Source organism: Capsicum annuum, chromosome 11, assembly GCF_002878395.1.
Source record: "Capsicum annuum cultivar UCD-10X-F1 chromosome 11, UCD10Xv1.1, whole genome shotgun sequence".
Taxonomy (NCBI): domain Eukaryota; kingdom Viridiplantae; phylum Streptophyta; class Magnoliopsida; order Solanales; family Solanaceae; genus Capsicum; species Capsicum annuum.
The window spans coordinates 82,331,507-82,348,748 of record NC_061121.1 but is presented as its reverse complement, the minus strand read 5'-3'; positions in this window follow the sequence as shown (position 1 = coordinate 82,348,748).

Genomic DNA, 17,242 nt, shown 5'->3' with positions numbered 1-17,242 from the left:
ACTATATATATAGTGTATATATATTATTTAATGTATTTATAATGTATATAGGTGGGTATATGTAATGTATATTGAAAGAAAGTTTTTTTTTTATATTATTGACTGGGTTTTGGTGGGTTTGATGGGGTTGGGTTAAGTGGGCCGGGTTAGGGTGGGTTTTATTTTTTTTACTGTTTGGCCCGGCCCGGCCCAGCTAGCGCCAAAACCGGCCCTCAACTCGGTTAAAATAGAAGGGTCGGTTCCGGGCTGGCCCGGCCTGACCCATTTGACACCCATAATCCATATTAATAAAAGTAAATGTTCAAATAATACTTATTTAATTTAAAAAATCAATGAAAATTGACTAAAAAAAATCAAAGTATAATTTATTAATTTGTTTCTATTTTATTCTTAGTATTAAATATCATTCACTACTTAATATATCTTTTAAAACGTCAAATTATTTTATTCAAAAGGTAATATAGTTGTCACGCCCCAAAATAATCCCTAGGTGTGACTGGCTCCCAACAACACCGTTTGCCAGGAGAATCAATTTTTCTATTCATTCCCCATATCTACAAACACTGAAATGAAAACATACACAACACTATGTGCACGAAATAATGATTAACGCAGAATAATTATCCAACAAGATATCGCATAGCGATTTATGAAAACTACAATAGTTTAGATAACAAATCTTTAACCCAAATCCCACACTGAGTTCATGGAGTATCTAAACAGAATTTCATAAGTTCAACTTTGGGCCTACAAACCCAACGAACTGAAACATAAGCTAAAATAACTAGAGATGAATAACAGCCTTCACGAATAATGCGAAGGCTCACCTTAAAGATAGAATCCACACGTAAATACAGTCAGCCACGAGCCTCTCTCTCTGCAATCGTATCTGCACGTATTCAAGTAAGGAGTGAGCTATATATAAATATATAACCCAGTAAGATCATCGACTTGCTACTTTAATACCCTTGGAACAAGTGTTAGAAAATACAAAACACAACAAAGATACACAAATAATATGTACATAATATCTTTCATAAAATAATATCAATAAGATTTTCAAAGGGGTTCGGAATGTCATCTCATAACAACTCAGTCCACACTCACGACTTGTCATAAACGGCAGTGAAGGTGATTGGCCTAACACTCCGACAAGTCCACGACAGCATATATAATGCCCGAAAGTCTACTACGGCAGCATGTACAAGCCCCTAATATATTACGGCAGCATAGGTAATACCCCTAACATATTACGACAGCATAAATAATGCCCCTAACATATTACGGCAGCAAAAGTAATGCCCCTAACATATTATGGCAGCTATGTATGCCCCTAGAGACTACAACGACAACAAAAAAAAATATATTCAATGCCCCAACCTCACCTCGCATTTCACCTCTAGATGATTCTCAATACACTTCACAAAATAAATATCGACAGCTTGTCAAAGGCCACATATTCTACCGAGTTCACGCTTGTCCCAACACATGGACTAGGCAGAAAAATATAATCTTTATAAAGAAAATTTGAAAAGCAAGTATCAAACCTTAAGGTCTCACTTACCTCACTAACAACAAGTTTCCCAACCTTGCAAATGCGAAGAACACCAACCAAACAACTATCAAGTACTGATATCAGTTACGCTAGTCAGAATCAAGTGTCAAGATCTGCTACTTTCAGTCTTAAAGCTAAACTACAATAATCTTCACCTTAAACCATGTATTAAAGATAACAATATCTTAACAACACTGTCCCAACATAATACTATCAGGAAGCTAACTTAACAGAAATCGGGCTTCATACATTGGACACTATTTGTCCATCGGGTTTAATACTTTTCAGTTTCTCCCATTATTTTCTGATCATTAGAAAAATCTTCAAATATAATATAGAATGGTAGAAATAGGAGTTGTAGCAGTAGATAACAATTTTCTTGTTTTCGATTAAATATACCACTTATCCAATATTTTACACCAATATCCACTAATTAACCTCAAATCATTCTTTTTCTTCAATCATAAGTTAATCATTACTCTAATCTCTTTTTTTCCCTACACTAACGTACAATTAGCAATAGGATCCTAATAGTAATAGTATTCATTGAATCTTTTCCTTTTTCAAAGCATTACAAGATGCATAAATTATTTTTTTTTCTGCTCCTTGCTAATGTTGTCTGCACTCTCCAGACTTCCATTAGTTTCTTTATTTTTTTTAAGCCATAATTAATTATGCTTCTTAAACAAGAATCATAGCAACCTCTATGCAGAGTACACAATAATAATTAGATTTCATACCTGACTATGAACTTGCTTCTATACGAGCTTTCTATCACCGTGCATGAATAACCAAAAACTCTCTTCAAAGCTATTTCTTTCCAGTTCAAAAGAAAAAGAGGGATTGAATAATTTCTTTAGTTGCTTTCTGTTTTTTTTTCCTACACAACTTTCTGATGCTCTCCAAAATAATAGGATTAGAAAAGCCCTAGTAGTAAACTTATAACGTTAATAGCTGAAACTGAAGAAGGCTTTTGTCTTGTCCACTTTAATTCCCTTAATTACCATTAATAGTCGGTTATAATTACCAATTAACCCTTTATTAAAAGGAGATAATAAGCTGGCTATTACATTCTCCCCCACTTAAAATAACGTTCGTCCTTGAACGGGTCTAGAATCATACCTGAAGTGTCAAATAAGTGAGGATATCTAACTTGCATCTCCTTCTCGGACTCTCAAGTAGCTTCTTCGGTTGGATGATTTCGCCATAATACCTTGACTGAAGCTATCTTCTTCGATCTCAACTGTCGCACTTGCCTATCAAAAATAACTATCGGGCTTTCCTCATAAGTTAGATTCTCATCAAGCTCGACATCCTCTAGCTGAATCTTATGGCTATCATCACGAACATACCGTCTAAGCATAGACACGTGAAATATAGGATGAACTGCAGACAATCTCGAAGGTAAAGCAAGTCTATACGTCACCAATCAAATTCGGTCCAAAATCTCATAAGGAACGATGCATCTAGGACTTAGCTTACCCTTCCGGCCAAACCTCATAACTCCTTTCATGAGAAAAACTTTCAAAAAAACTTTTTCCCCCTTTTCAAACTCCAAATCATGGACCCTTTTATCTGCATAGGACTTTTGTCTGCTTTGTGATGTATTAAGTCGATCCCGTATTACTGCAACTTTTTTCAATGCTTGTTGAACTAAATCTGGACCCAATAACTGTGCTTCGTCGGGCTCAAACCAGCCAATTGGTGAACGACACGTGCGACCATATAGAGCCTCATACGGTGCTATTTGAATACTCGACTGGTAGATATTATTATAAGCAAACTTTGCTAAAGGCAACTGGTCATCCCAATAGACACCAAAGTCAATAGCGCAAGCTCTAAGCATGTCCTCCAAGATTTGAATAACTCGCTCAGACTGCCCTTCTGTCTGCAGATGAAAAGCTGTACTCAACTCAACCTGCGGACCCAATGATTTCTGAAAAGATCTCCAAAACTCAGCAGTGAACTATGCACCTCGATCAGAAATGATTGAGATAGGCACACCATGAAGCCGAACTATCTCCCAAAGATATATTTCTGCCAACTGCTTCGCGCTATAAGTAACTCGAACTAGTATGAAATGGGCAGATTTGGTAAGTCTATCCACTATCACCCAAACTGAGCCATGCTTCCTGTAAGTATTTGGCAACCCAACAACAAAATCCATAGTAACCCTTTCCCACTTCCACTCCGGAGTAATCAAATTTTGCATCGTTCCACCAGATTTTTGATGTTTATACTTGACCTGTTGATAATTTAAACAACTAGTCACATGTTTCAAAATATCAACTTTCATACCTTTCCACCAGTACAATCCCCAAAAGTCTTGATACATTTTTGTAGCACCAGGGTGGATAGAATATTGCGAGCTATGAGTCTCATCAAGAATTAGCTGCCTCACATCACCCAGAACGGGAACACACAATCTTCCATGACGACATAACACACCTTCACCATCAATAGTGAAAGATTTAACGTCATTCTTCGCTCATTCTCGAATCCCAACAAAGTAAGGATCATCATATTGGCAAGCCTTAACTTGCATAACTAAGGACGACTGTACCACCATAACTACAAGTAACTTTCCAGGCACCGTGTGATCGATTCAAACTCCATGATTTGCTAAAGACTGGACATCTATAACCAGAGGTCGTCTTTCAGCAGCAAATCGGGCCAAGCTTCCCATAGACTTCCTACTCAAAGCGTCTGCTACTATATTAGCCTTCCCAGGATGATACAAGATAGTGAGATCATAATCTTTAAGCAATTCTAACCACTGTCTTTGTCTCAAATTCAAATATCTTTGCTTGAATAAATACTGCAAACTTTTGTGATCAGTATAGATTTCACACGGGTCACCATAAAGATAATGATGCCAGATCTTGAGTGCAAATACGATCGCAACCAATTCCAAGTCGTGAGTCGGATAATTTTTCTCATGGACCTTTAGCTATCTAGAAGCATATGCCACCACTTTACCATTCTGCATTAAAACAGAACCCAACCCAATTCGAGATGCATCACAATAAATAGTGAAACCACCCTCTGCCATAGGTAAGGTCAAAATTGTAGCCGAAATCAATGCCATCTTTAATTTCCAAAAACTTTCTTCACATTCACCCGACTATTGAAAAGCGACACCCTTCTGAGTTAAGCGCGTCATTGGAGAAGCCATCTTCGAGAATCCCTCTACAAACCTTCGATAATAATTAGCTAAACCCGAGAAACTACGTACCTCCGTAACAGTACTAGGTTGAGGCCAATCCCGAACTGCTTTAATCTTCTTTGGATCAACATGAATCCCATCTCTTGACACCACATGCCCCAAAAAGGAAACTGTGCCCAACCAAAACTCACACTTTGAGAACTTAGCATAAAACTTGTGTTCTCTAAGTGTCTGCAGCATAATTCTCAAGTGTTGTTTACGCTCCACCTAACTCCAAGAGTAAACCAAAATGTCATCAATGAATACAATAACAAATTGGTCTAAATACGGCTTGAATACCCTGTTCATGAGGTCTATAAATGTTGTAGGTGCATTAGTCAGTCCAAAAGACATCACTAAAAATTCAAAATGTCCACACCTGGTCCGAAAAGCAGTCTTAGTGGTATCTTCGGCCTTGAATCTCAGCTGATGATAACCCGATCTCAAGTCAATCTTAGAAAAGTGGGTAGCACCCTGTAACTGATTGAATAGATCATCAATTCAAGGCAAAGGATACTTATTCTTGATTGTCACCTTATTTAACTGCCTATAGTCAGTACACATTCTCATCGTGGCATCTTTTTTTTTCACAAATAACATAGGTGCACCCCAAGGTGACACACTAGGCCTGATGAATCCCTTATCAAGCAATTTTTGAAGTTGAACCTTAAATTCCCTCAACTCAGCAGGAGCTATACGGTATGGTAGAATAGAGATAGGTTAAGTCCCTAGCACTAAATCAATACTAAACTCATTTTCTCTCACCGAAGGTAACTCAGGAAGATCATCTGGAAACACATCAATAAACTCCCAAAGAATGGGAATATTATTTATAGAAACTTCCTCTGATCTAGTGTCATGAACGGTAGTGATAAAACCCAAAAACCCACGGTTAATCATTCGGCGGGCTTTTACATAGGATATTATCTTTCCCTGAGTCACAAGAGTCATACCTTTCCATACAAAAAGTGTTTCTCCAGGTATATCAAAACGTATAAGCTTAGCATAACAATCAACCAAAGCGTAACATGACATCAACCAATTCATACCCATAATCACATCAATATCAGTCATTGGCAACATAAGTAGATCAACTATGGTGTCCTTATCCTGAATAGATTGACATAATCTCTATAAACTCTATCCACTAATAAGGTCTCCCCTACTGGGGTCGTAATGATATATGGCTCAATAAGAGTATCAATCCATCTCTCTAAGAATAAAGCAAAAGATGGGGACACATACGAATACGTAGAACCGGGATCAATAAGAGAATAAGCCTCATGAGAGTTTACAGTGATAATACCTGTGACCACTGCATTAGATGCCTCAATGTCTTGTCTAGCCATAGAAAAGAATCTCGGTGGTCCACCTGCTGCCTGCAAACCCTGAGTACCCTATCGACCCTGTCCATGAGCACCTTGTATAGTGTTCCTAGCTGGCTGGGTATGAGCATGAGTTCCTGCAACATCTCTCTGTATCTGAGCAGTAGTTTGACTAGAACCAGAATTTCCCTTAGGACAAAACTTGGCAATATACCCTCTTTCACCACAAGTATAATAAGGACCGCCAACTCTAAAATAACGTCCACTATAATTCCTACCACAATTAGAATATTTCGAACGCTGCCCAGACTGAAAGAAACCGCTACCATTTCTCTGTGTCTGTTGTTGCTGCCTTTGTCTAGCTGGATAACTATTCCTTAAATATTGGCCCAATGACTCTGATTGTGTAGGCCTAGACTGTCCACGATCAAAACCACTCTTATTTCCAAACGTAGCACCACTAAACCCACCGGAGTTACATGCCTTTTTATTTTCTCGATTAATCTTTTCCATCTCATAATAGGACTCAGAATGGAGAGCAGTGTCAAATACCTCAAAATAGGATCCATTGCGCACATAGTGTATCACTGGACCACGATAACGAGCCTCAAGTCCATCCACAAATCGTATTACTTTCTCCTTCTGATCTGCAACTAAAGATGGGACATACCTGGATAACTCAGTAAACTTAGCTTCGTACTCGGTGACTGTCATAGATCCTTGTCGTAACTCATTAAACTGGCGTCTTATATCATCTTGTTTGCTCAAGGGAATAAATCTGTCCAAGAACACAGCTGAAAACTCTGACTAAGTGAATGGTGGTAGTCCTATTTGTCTGCCCCTCAGAATAGAAGTCCACCAAGCCTCGGGCGACCCCGAGAATAGAAAAGTGGTAAATTCTACACCACGAGTCTCGTTCAATCCTAAGGTAGTCAGTATCTTCTCTCAGCGATCTAAAAACTTTTGAGGCTCTACAGAAAATGGTGTAGCATCAAACTCCAGTGGCTTAAGATCCATGAAATTCTTTAGATCCTTGGGTTGCCCTCCAGCTGCAATTGAATGATCAACTGGTAAAGGTGCCTGAGAGGTTGCAACATTCAACTGAACTTGTTCTTGCGTCTGTGAAGTAGTCTGAGGAGCTGAAGTTCGACCCTGATTAGGCACCAATGCCTCAAGTACATTCAACATTCTTACCACCACGTATACCGATAATGTAACAGTAGGTACAATAACTGGCACTACAGCTGAAGCATCTCTATTAACTTGATCTTGCTCTTGCTGAGAAGCCACAACTTGGGGCTGCCCCCCATTCCCAACTCCAGACTGAGCACCTGTCTGCATCTTTGTTCGAGGCCTAGTTGGATGAGACCCAACTCGACCACCCCCACGCATAGGATCCTGTCCAGCACCATGTCCAGTGAGTGCATTAGATCGACTAGCGGAGGAAGAACCACATCTCTTAACCATATGCGAAATAATATTTAAAGGTTAGAATTAATTCAACTCAACGCACGAATAATGAATAAAAAAGAGAAACTTCCTAGATGTTCTGTAGCCTCAAATTCATAAGTATGGGCGCCTACATACCTATGAACAAGAATCTACTAAACACTGTTCTATGACCCGGGACATAAAGCCTAGGCTCTGATACCAACTTTGTCATGCCCCAAAATAATCCCTAGGCGGGACTGGCTCCCAACAACACCGTTTGCCGGGAGAACCAATTTTTCTATTCATTCCCCATATCTACAAACACTGAAATGAAAACATACACAACACTATGTGCACGAAATAATGATTAATGTAGAATAATTATCCAACAAGATATCGCATAGTGATTTATGAAAACTACAATAGTTTAGATAACAAATCTTTAATCCAAATCCCACACTGAGTTCATGGAGCATCTAAACAGAATTACATAAGTTCAACTTTGGGCCTACAAACCCAACGAACTGAAACATAAGCTAAAATAACTAGAGATGAATAACAGCCTTCACGAATAATGCGAAGGCTCACCTTAAAGATAGAATCTACATGTAAATACAGTCAGCCACGAGCCTCTCTCTCTGCAACCGTATCTGCACGTATGTAAGTAAGGAGTGAGCTATATATAAATATATAACCCAGTAAGATCATCGATTCGCTACTTTAATACCCCTGGAACAAGTGTTAGAAAATACAAAACACAACAAAGATACATAAATAGTATGTACATAATATCTTTCATAAAATAATATCAATAAGATTTTCAAAGGGGTTCGGAATGTCATCTCATAACAACTCAGTCCACACTCACGACTTGTCATAAACGGCAGTGAAGGTGATTGTCCTAACACTCTGACAAGTCCACAACAGCATATATAATGCCCGAAAGTCTACTACGGCAGCATGTACAAGCCTTTAATATATTACGGCTGCATAGGTAATACCCCTAACATATTACGATAGCATAAATAATTCCCCTAACATATTACGGCAGCAAAAGTAATGCCCCTAACATATTATGGCAGCTATGTATGCCCCAAGAGACTATAATGGCAGCAAAAGAAAATATATTCAACGCCCTAACCTCACCTCGCGTTTCACCTTTAGCTGCTTCTCAATACTCTTCACAAAATAAATATCCACAGCTTGTCAAAGGCCACATATTCTACCGAGTTTACGCTTGTCCCAACACATGGACTAGGCAGAAAAATATAATCTTTATAAAGAAAATTTGAAAAGCAAGTATCAAACCTTAAAGTTTCACTTACCTCACTAATTACAAGTTTTCCAACCTTGCAAATGCGAAGAACACCAACCAAACAACCTCCAATGGTTCAATCTATCAAAAGTATCAAGTACTGATATCAATTACGCTAGTCAGAATCAAGTGTCAAGATCTGCTACTTTCAGTCTTAAAGCGAAACCACAATAATCTTCACCTTAAACCATGTATTAAAGATAACAATATCTTAACACCACTGTCACAACATGATACTATCAGGAAGCTAACTTAACAGAAATCGGGCTTCACTCATTGGACACTATTTGTCCATCGGGTTTAATACTTTTTAGTTTCTCCCATTATTTTCTGATCATTAGAAAAGTCTTCAAATATAATAAAGAATGGTAGAAATAGGAGTTGTAGCAGTAGATAACGATTTTCTTGTTTTCTATTAAATATACCACTATTCAATATTTTACACCAACATCCACTAATTAACCTCAAATCATTCTTTTCCTTCAATCATAGGTTAATCATTACTCTAATCTCTTTTTTTTCCTACACTAACGTACAATTAGCAATAGGATCCTAATAGTAATAGTATTCATTGAATCTTTTCCTTTTTCAAAGCATTACAAGATACATACACTATTTTCTTTTTCTGCTCCTTGCTAATGTTGTCTGCACTCCCCAGACTTCCGTTGGTTTCTTTATTTTTTTTAAGCCATAGTTAATTATGCTTCTTAAACAAGAATCATAGCGACCTCTATGTAGAGTACACAATAATAATTAGATTTCATACCTGACTATGAACTTGCTACTATACGAACTTTCTATCACCACGCATAAACAACCAAAAACTCTCTTCAAAGCTATTTCTTTCCAGTTCAAAAGAAAAAGAGGGATTGAATAATTTCTTTAGTTGCTTTCTGTTTTTTTTCCTGCGCAGCTTTCTGCTGCTCTCCAAAATAATAGGATTAGAAAAGCCCTAGTAGTAAACTTATAATGTTAATAGCTAAAACTGAAGAAGGCTTTCGGCTTGTCCACTTTAATTCGCTTAATTACCATTAATATTCTGTTATTATTACCAATTAACCTTTCATTAAAAGGAGATAATAAGTTGGCTATTACAATAGTAAAATTAACTCTATTATTTATTGTTAAGGTGTATGTAAAGTTAATAATGAATAAGTCTTATTGGATAACTAATAAAGGCAAAATAGATGAAGAAAAATATTCTCAAAATCTAAGTGCATGTTTAGCTCGCTTTGCTAACGTGCACATCCATGGTGAGACGAGGCCAGGGTCGACCATGCAAGGATAAGGGAGAAGCTCGGAAGACCATTGAACAGTCCTGTAAAGAAGTGCACTCTATAGAATGAATAAGGTCACAATCTCTAGTAGGAAGTACTGAAATAGAGGATACATAACAAGGCAACATGATTTTACCCATAAATCTAGCAAGGTAAAAATTAAAGGGGAAAGAAGTTATAACACCTATAGTGAAAGAGGAAGGATGTTCGAGCTTAGTTGGACTAAGGTGAAAATTGAATCCAAGTCCAAACAGAGAGAAAACCCGCAAACAGATCAGGAGTAGGGGGATAAAAAGAGAGATGATGAAAACTAGGTTGGTTTATTCTCGTAGAATCGGATTATTGCTAATGGTATAGATCTTACTTATGTGGGTCTGACAGTAATTGAAGGGAAAACTCAGGTGACTTTAGAGGAGGCTATAAAAGAGGATACTCAGAGTGAAACAATGCCTTAATACTCTGTACAATGCACAAAGCTTCTAGTTTTGCTTATCTGAAGAATTACTTAACTTGTACTTGGAATACTATTCAATTGCCAAACCTATTCTATCATGAGAAAGGGTTTTACATTGCAAAATTAAAAACAAACAAGATAGAGATGAAATTGTGTATTCGAGGCCATATACTATCAGTAGGTCACGAATTCTTAACAAGTGGTATCAGAGCGAGGTTGTCTTAAAAAGGGCTAGCACCTAAGAAAAAAATAAATATGATGAATTTCTAACTTTTGCTTATCGATGGAACGTGTTGCCTGACATATTCCACTGACGTGTTTCAAGGAAGTAGTAAATAGAAAGTAAATAACACAATGATTTTTATGTGGAAAACACCCAGATCAAAAGGTGTACAAAACCACGACCTGTACCTCTACAGGATTTAACCCCAACTTCACTAAAAAACTTTGAGCCTCAACAACGACTGATTACAAAAATTTTGTAACCAACAAATAGGAATTATAAACTCTAATTCGTATAACTCAACAACTAGAAATTATAAACTCTAATCCCTATAACTCAATAACTAGAAATTATAAACTCTAATTCCTAACTACACACACACTTCCCAAGGTATGTGTTCCCAAAGTCTCTGAGTTTTCCCCAACTCGAAGACTTGCTCCTAATTTAATTTATAACATACTGAAACTAATATTACATGAATATCTCAAACACAATGAACAACTCTAAAAATCAACGCTAAAACTCTTAACTGGATTCTGTACTGAGGACCAGGTTCTTCAACGTGTTTCTTCAGTGATTGAGTAGCACTTCGAAAAGTCAATCTGTCGATTGAGCTTTTCTGCTTTTTTAAGTGCTTGAATTATTCTGACTGATGCATCTTCTATTTAAGTACAGCTCTTCAACGAGTCATTCTTTATTTCAAACTCCTTCTTTAATTAAAACTCTCATTGCATAGAGTTCTATTTCAAGTGAGACTTTTTCTTTAATTCCTACTCTTGTTTTCTTAGTGTTGTAGTAAAACTCCAACTCTTTTAAATCAGCACATGTTTATTTATCAGAATCTTTCTCCTCCTACACATATGACTCTTCAAGATATACTTAGAAGTGAAACTCCTTCTTCACGTAGGACTCCTTTTTCAACTCAAATTGCTTTTCCTTATCATTAAGTGTTTGAATCAAATTCAACTTGTTATATTCCCCACATGATCAGTAGCTTGAGTATATCAAAATTAGGCTTGCTTATTCGTTCTTGTCTTTAAGCAATCTTGTCTGCATCCATCAGTGAAACTGGAAATATGCTTTCCTATGCGTGGACCAACTCAAGTAACATGTTTCATTCATGTGTTAGTTTGTCAACTCAAGTAACATGTTTCATTCATGTGTCAGTTTGTCAATCATCAAAACTACATAGTACCCAACAAATTCCCCCTTTTTGATGATAACAAACCTCTTGTCTTGTGCATTCAACCATCTTCACCTGTAGGCACTAAAGTATAAAACACTAGAATGAAACAAGTTAGTCAATGAGTTATAAATATTACACATTCCTATTATCTTTCCTTTTTTGGAATCATCAAAAAACCATTTCAATGCAATAATATACTAGCCAAAGTGATTCGTTAAGCTATCTATGGCCACTGGGGCTATCACCAAAATAATCAGACAAAGACTCTAGCCAATATAGTAATATATTAAAGAGAGCGAAAATGAGTCAATTTAGCAAAGATAACCATTCCATTTAACTGATAGAGCATGTTCCACATCAACCTAAGCTAGTACTGAACAAAGCAAAACAACTAAGCATTAATAAAAAAAATATGATATAAAAGTGGGACATGGCTAAGGATACAAATAGTGAAGAGAAAGGAGGAACATGTGATATCAACTGTGTCAATTGATGAATGAATTCAATATTTTCATCCCTCACTTAATCAAGGTCAAGCTTCAAAGTCATGATCTAAGCCTGAAGGACCACTTATTCCACTTCATAACTGTCTTGTGCAGCTTCAAGTTCAGATATTTTTTTTCTTAGCCAAATCATTTTTTTCAATTTTTTTTTAGTGTTAACCTTCCTTATTGAAACTGGTAGAGCAACATGATTCATCTGTACAAGAATATCTATTGTTGTTTTCTAAGTCAACCTAAACTAGGACTGAGAAATCCAAAAAAATAACCAATTAGGAACTAAAAGGGAGATCATATCCCTTTTCATTTCTCAGAAAACTTATGTTGCATGTGATTAATGATCAAGATTGGCAAATCCATGGTACACAACTGATATTTTAGTTGAGAGAGAAGAAGGAATTTCTGGTGTAGGATTAACATATTTGTGCACAACCATTTGGAGAGAATCAAAGAAAATTTGGTCAATCAATTCATCAGCTTTATAAGACAAGGAGGGAATGAAGTGTAAGGAATATATTGAACAGGTGTGCTCAACTGTTTTAACTTAGACAACCTATACTTATGTCAGTGAAGAACATACCTGCTAAGAAGAATTTTGTGGTCACAATTGCTTGCTTGTACCTATTTTTCTGCACAATCTAATATAAAATTAAGTTAGAAAAGTCAAAAATCTGAAATTGGGACACATAACTAAATGTGCAAGATCGAATAGAATAACTTTTTAGCTAATAAAATTAAGAAAAAAAATTATTCTAGTCAATCATTAAGGGGTGTTCATGCAATTTTAATCATCCCCAAGTCTAACCTATTCCTTTCAAAATGCTCTCTACGTAGTGCCTTTGGTGCTTACATAGTCAACATTTTTATAGTCCTCAAGAGTAAAATTACTTTTCTTTGGATACCATAGTCTCAAGCCATTGATTTCCATGGGATATCTCAAGATCCTTTTGACAACACCAATTCTTATAAACTACCAACAAAATTACCAGCAACTTGTGTTGGTTTTATTGATGCATCCATTTCTTTATTTGTTATTCCCTCTGTCAATATGCCCTTAGTCTGTACAACAGTTGGACCAGGTAGTACAATATGTTCCTGTGCATGCTCATCAGTTTTATTGTCATTCTTTTTTTCATTTTTTTAAATCCCCCTTGCTTCCCCCTTACACGAGTACTACAAATCTGACCATCTTTCAAATGATCCATTCCCTCTTTAAATGTGGTGAGTGAAAGAAACTTTATTTTCTTCTAGTCTTATGCCATGAGCAAGTTTATTTATGCACAAATTTTGCTTGTCTCTTTTCACTCTCACCTGCAAAACAAGTTAGGGGTTAACTTTAGGCACCCAGACAGGCTTGAGTCCTTTCTTATGAGTAAATGGATGAATCAAATTTCTTCTAGCCCATGCAGGCAACAGGTTATGTGACCTGTTTCTCTGACCAAGTTTTGTTATTCTTTTCTTGATCTGAGATAGTTTATTTGTCAGATTTAGACTGCTGGATCTGCTTTTGGCAGCAATTGGACATTCAGTGGTTAGATGTCCAAGGTTTCTACAGATATAACACAAGTCTCGATAAACATCAAGACTTTTGTGAAAACCCAAACCAACTTTTTCACTGTGATATCTTTCACTCAACTTATGAATAATTCTTGAGGAATTTGTCCACCTGTTTGCTCTTTTAAGGTTAAGTTTTAGTTTAGAGACTTCTTGACTCAGTTTATTCACCCTTCTGTTGCATTATTGCATTCTTCTTTGTACTTGACCAATTCAAGTTCAACTTTTTTTTGTTCTTTACTCTTGGTGTTTTTTCTTTTTTCAGAGAGTGTCAATTTTAGAACTTCAGACTTAAGATCATTATTTGAAGAATCAATTTGTTCAACCTGTTTCTTGAGAGAGCAGTTTTCTTGTTCAACAGTGTTCTTGCAAGCTTCTAAATCAATAAAATCAAATTTGATTCTTATAAGACTGTTGAACAGCTCATCCCTATCAGAAGTTGATTCTTGGAAGTCATCAATTAGTGCACTCATCAAGGAAATAAGTTTTGTTTTTTGTTTTAGAAAACAAATGTAACTTTTCTTTAAGTTCAAGTATACTTACCTCAGAAGCATCATCTTCTTCCTCCAAGTCTGAATCTCCAAGAGCCATGAGTGCTACTTCATCATCTTCATCATCATCTGAGTTAAATCCCTAAGTTGCTACCATTGCATATTCTTCCCTCTTTTTTTTTCTTTCAGTTCCTTTTCATTCTTTTTCTTTCTCCATTCTATTTCCCAGACAGGACAATCCATGATATAATGATCAGTCTTATCACACTTGTAGCATCCATTTAGATTGTTATTTGACCATTTCTTGCTACCTGTTCCTTTCTTCTTTTTGAAAAATTTGCTGAAATTCTTAGCTATAAAGGCAACTTGTTCTTTATCAAGTTTAATTTATTCATCACTGTAAGATGCCTTCAGAGCTAAGGTATCCTCTGGGGCTTCTAGAACTTTAGTTCCATCAATTTCTATTTCATAAGTTCTTAAATTCCCCACTAATTCATCCAAGGTCATGCCTGCAAGATCCTTATTTGCTTCCCTGATTGCAGTCAGCTTAACATTCCACTTTGATTTTGGTAATACCCTCAGTACCTTCTCGACTTGTTCTTCTTCAGATATCGCTTTTCCTAAGGAGGTCAGCTCATTTGTTAAGGTAGTAAGCCTTGTCATCATCTCATGCAAGGTTTCATTCTCCTTCATCTTAAATGCCTCATACTCAGTGAAAAGAAGAGAAACTCTGAATTTTCTTACTTGAGATGTACCTTCATGAACATTTACTAGAGCATCCCAAATTTTCTTAGCAGTGGTGCATGTTGATACCCTGTTATATTCAGCAGGTCCTAATCCACAGACCAAAATATTTTTGGCCTTAACATTTTTATTTAATGCCAATAAATCACCAGGAGTGAATTCACTTCTTACTTTCTTGACATGTTTTCCATCTTCTAACTTCATTGGAATAGTAGGACCATCAATGATCCTATCCCATAACTCGTAGTCTTCCCCTTGAATGAATGTTTCCATCCTAGCTTTCCACCAAATGAAGTGAGAACCATTAAAGAGTGAAGGTCTAATAGTGGATTGACCTTCACTGTGACCAGTAGGTGGTGCGGAATTCATCATATTGATCTTTTTCTTAGGTGCTAGCCCTTTTTAAGACAACCTCGCTCTGATACCACTTGTTAAGAATTCGTGCCTTACTGATTTTCTTATTTTCGCCTAACTTTTGCTTATCGATGGAACGTGTTGCTTGATGTGTTCCACTGGCGTGTTTCAAGGAAGCAGTAAACAAAAAGCAAAGAACACAATGATTTTTACGTGAAAAACACCCGGCTCAAAAGATGTAAAAAATTGCGACCTGCACCTCTACAGGATTTAACCCCAACTTCACTAAAAAACTCTGAGCCTCAACAACGACTGATTACAAAACTCTTGTAACTAACAAATAGGAATTATAAACTCTAATTCCTATAACTCAACAACTAGAAATTATAAACTCTAATCCCTATAACTCAATAACTAGGAATTATCAACTCTAATTCCTAACTACACACACACCTCCCAAGGTATGTGTTCCCAAAGTCTCTGAGTTTTTCCCAACTCGAAGACTTGCTCCTAATTCAGTTTATATCATACTGAAACTAATATTACATAAATAGCTCAAACACAATGAACAACTCTAAAAATCAACGCTAAAACTCTTAGCTGGATTCTGTACTGAGGACCAGGTTCTTCAACGTGTTTCTTCAGTGATTGAGTAGCACTTCGTGAAGTCAATCTGTCGATTGAGCTTTTCTGCTTTTTTAAGTGCTTGAATTATTCTGACTGATGCATCTTCTATTTAAGTACAGCTCTTCAACGAGTCATTCTTTATTTCAAACTCCTTCTTTAATTAAAACTCTCATTGCATAGAGTTCTATTTCAAGTGAGACTTTTTCTTTAATTCCTACTCTTGTTTTCTTAGTGTTGTAGTAAAACTCCAACTCTTTTAAATCAGCACATGTTTATTTATCAGAATCTTTCTCCTCCCACACATATGACTCTTCAAGATATACTCAGAAGTGAAACTCCTTCTTCACGTAGGACTCCTTTTTCACAACTCAAATTGCTTTCCCTTATCATTAAGTGTTTGAATCAAATTTAACTTGTTATATTCCCCACATGATCAGTAGCTTGAGTATATCAGAATTAAGCTTGCTTATTCGTTCTTGTCTTTAAGCAATCTTGTCTGCATCTATCAGTGAACTGGAAATATGCTTTCCTATGCGTGGACCAACTCAAGTAACATGTTTCATTCATGTATCAGTTTGTCAATCATCAAAACTACATAGTACCCAACAAATTCCTTTATGGATTAGACTCTACAATATTCCCATTGATTGTTGGGGAATAAGAACTTTGAGTAAAATTGCTAGTAGCTTGGGGAAGTCTTTGTTTGCGGATGAATATACCAAAACCCAAACCAGAATTTCATATGCAAGGATTCTGGTGGATATTTATAAATCGGGAGCTGCCTATAAAGATTGAAATTATAGATCTTGATGGAAGAATGTTCACAAAAGCGGTCCACTATGATTGGAAACCATTGTATTCCTACTTGTTTAATATATGGACATATTTGTCAAGTGGAGAAAAAACAGGTGCCTCGGGATAAGCCGGTTTTGCTCAGAACACCAGTAAAACAAAAAAATAGAGAGGACTGAGATTCAAGGTGGAAAACGACTAGTTCAAAG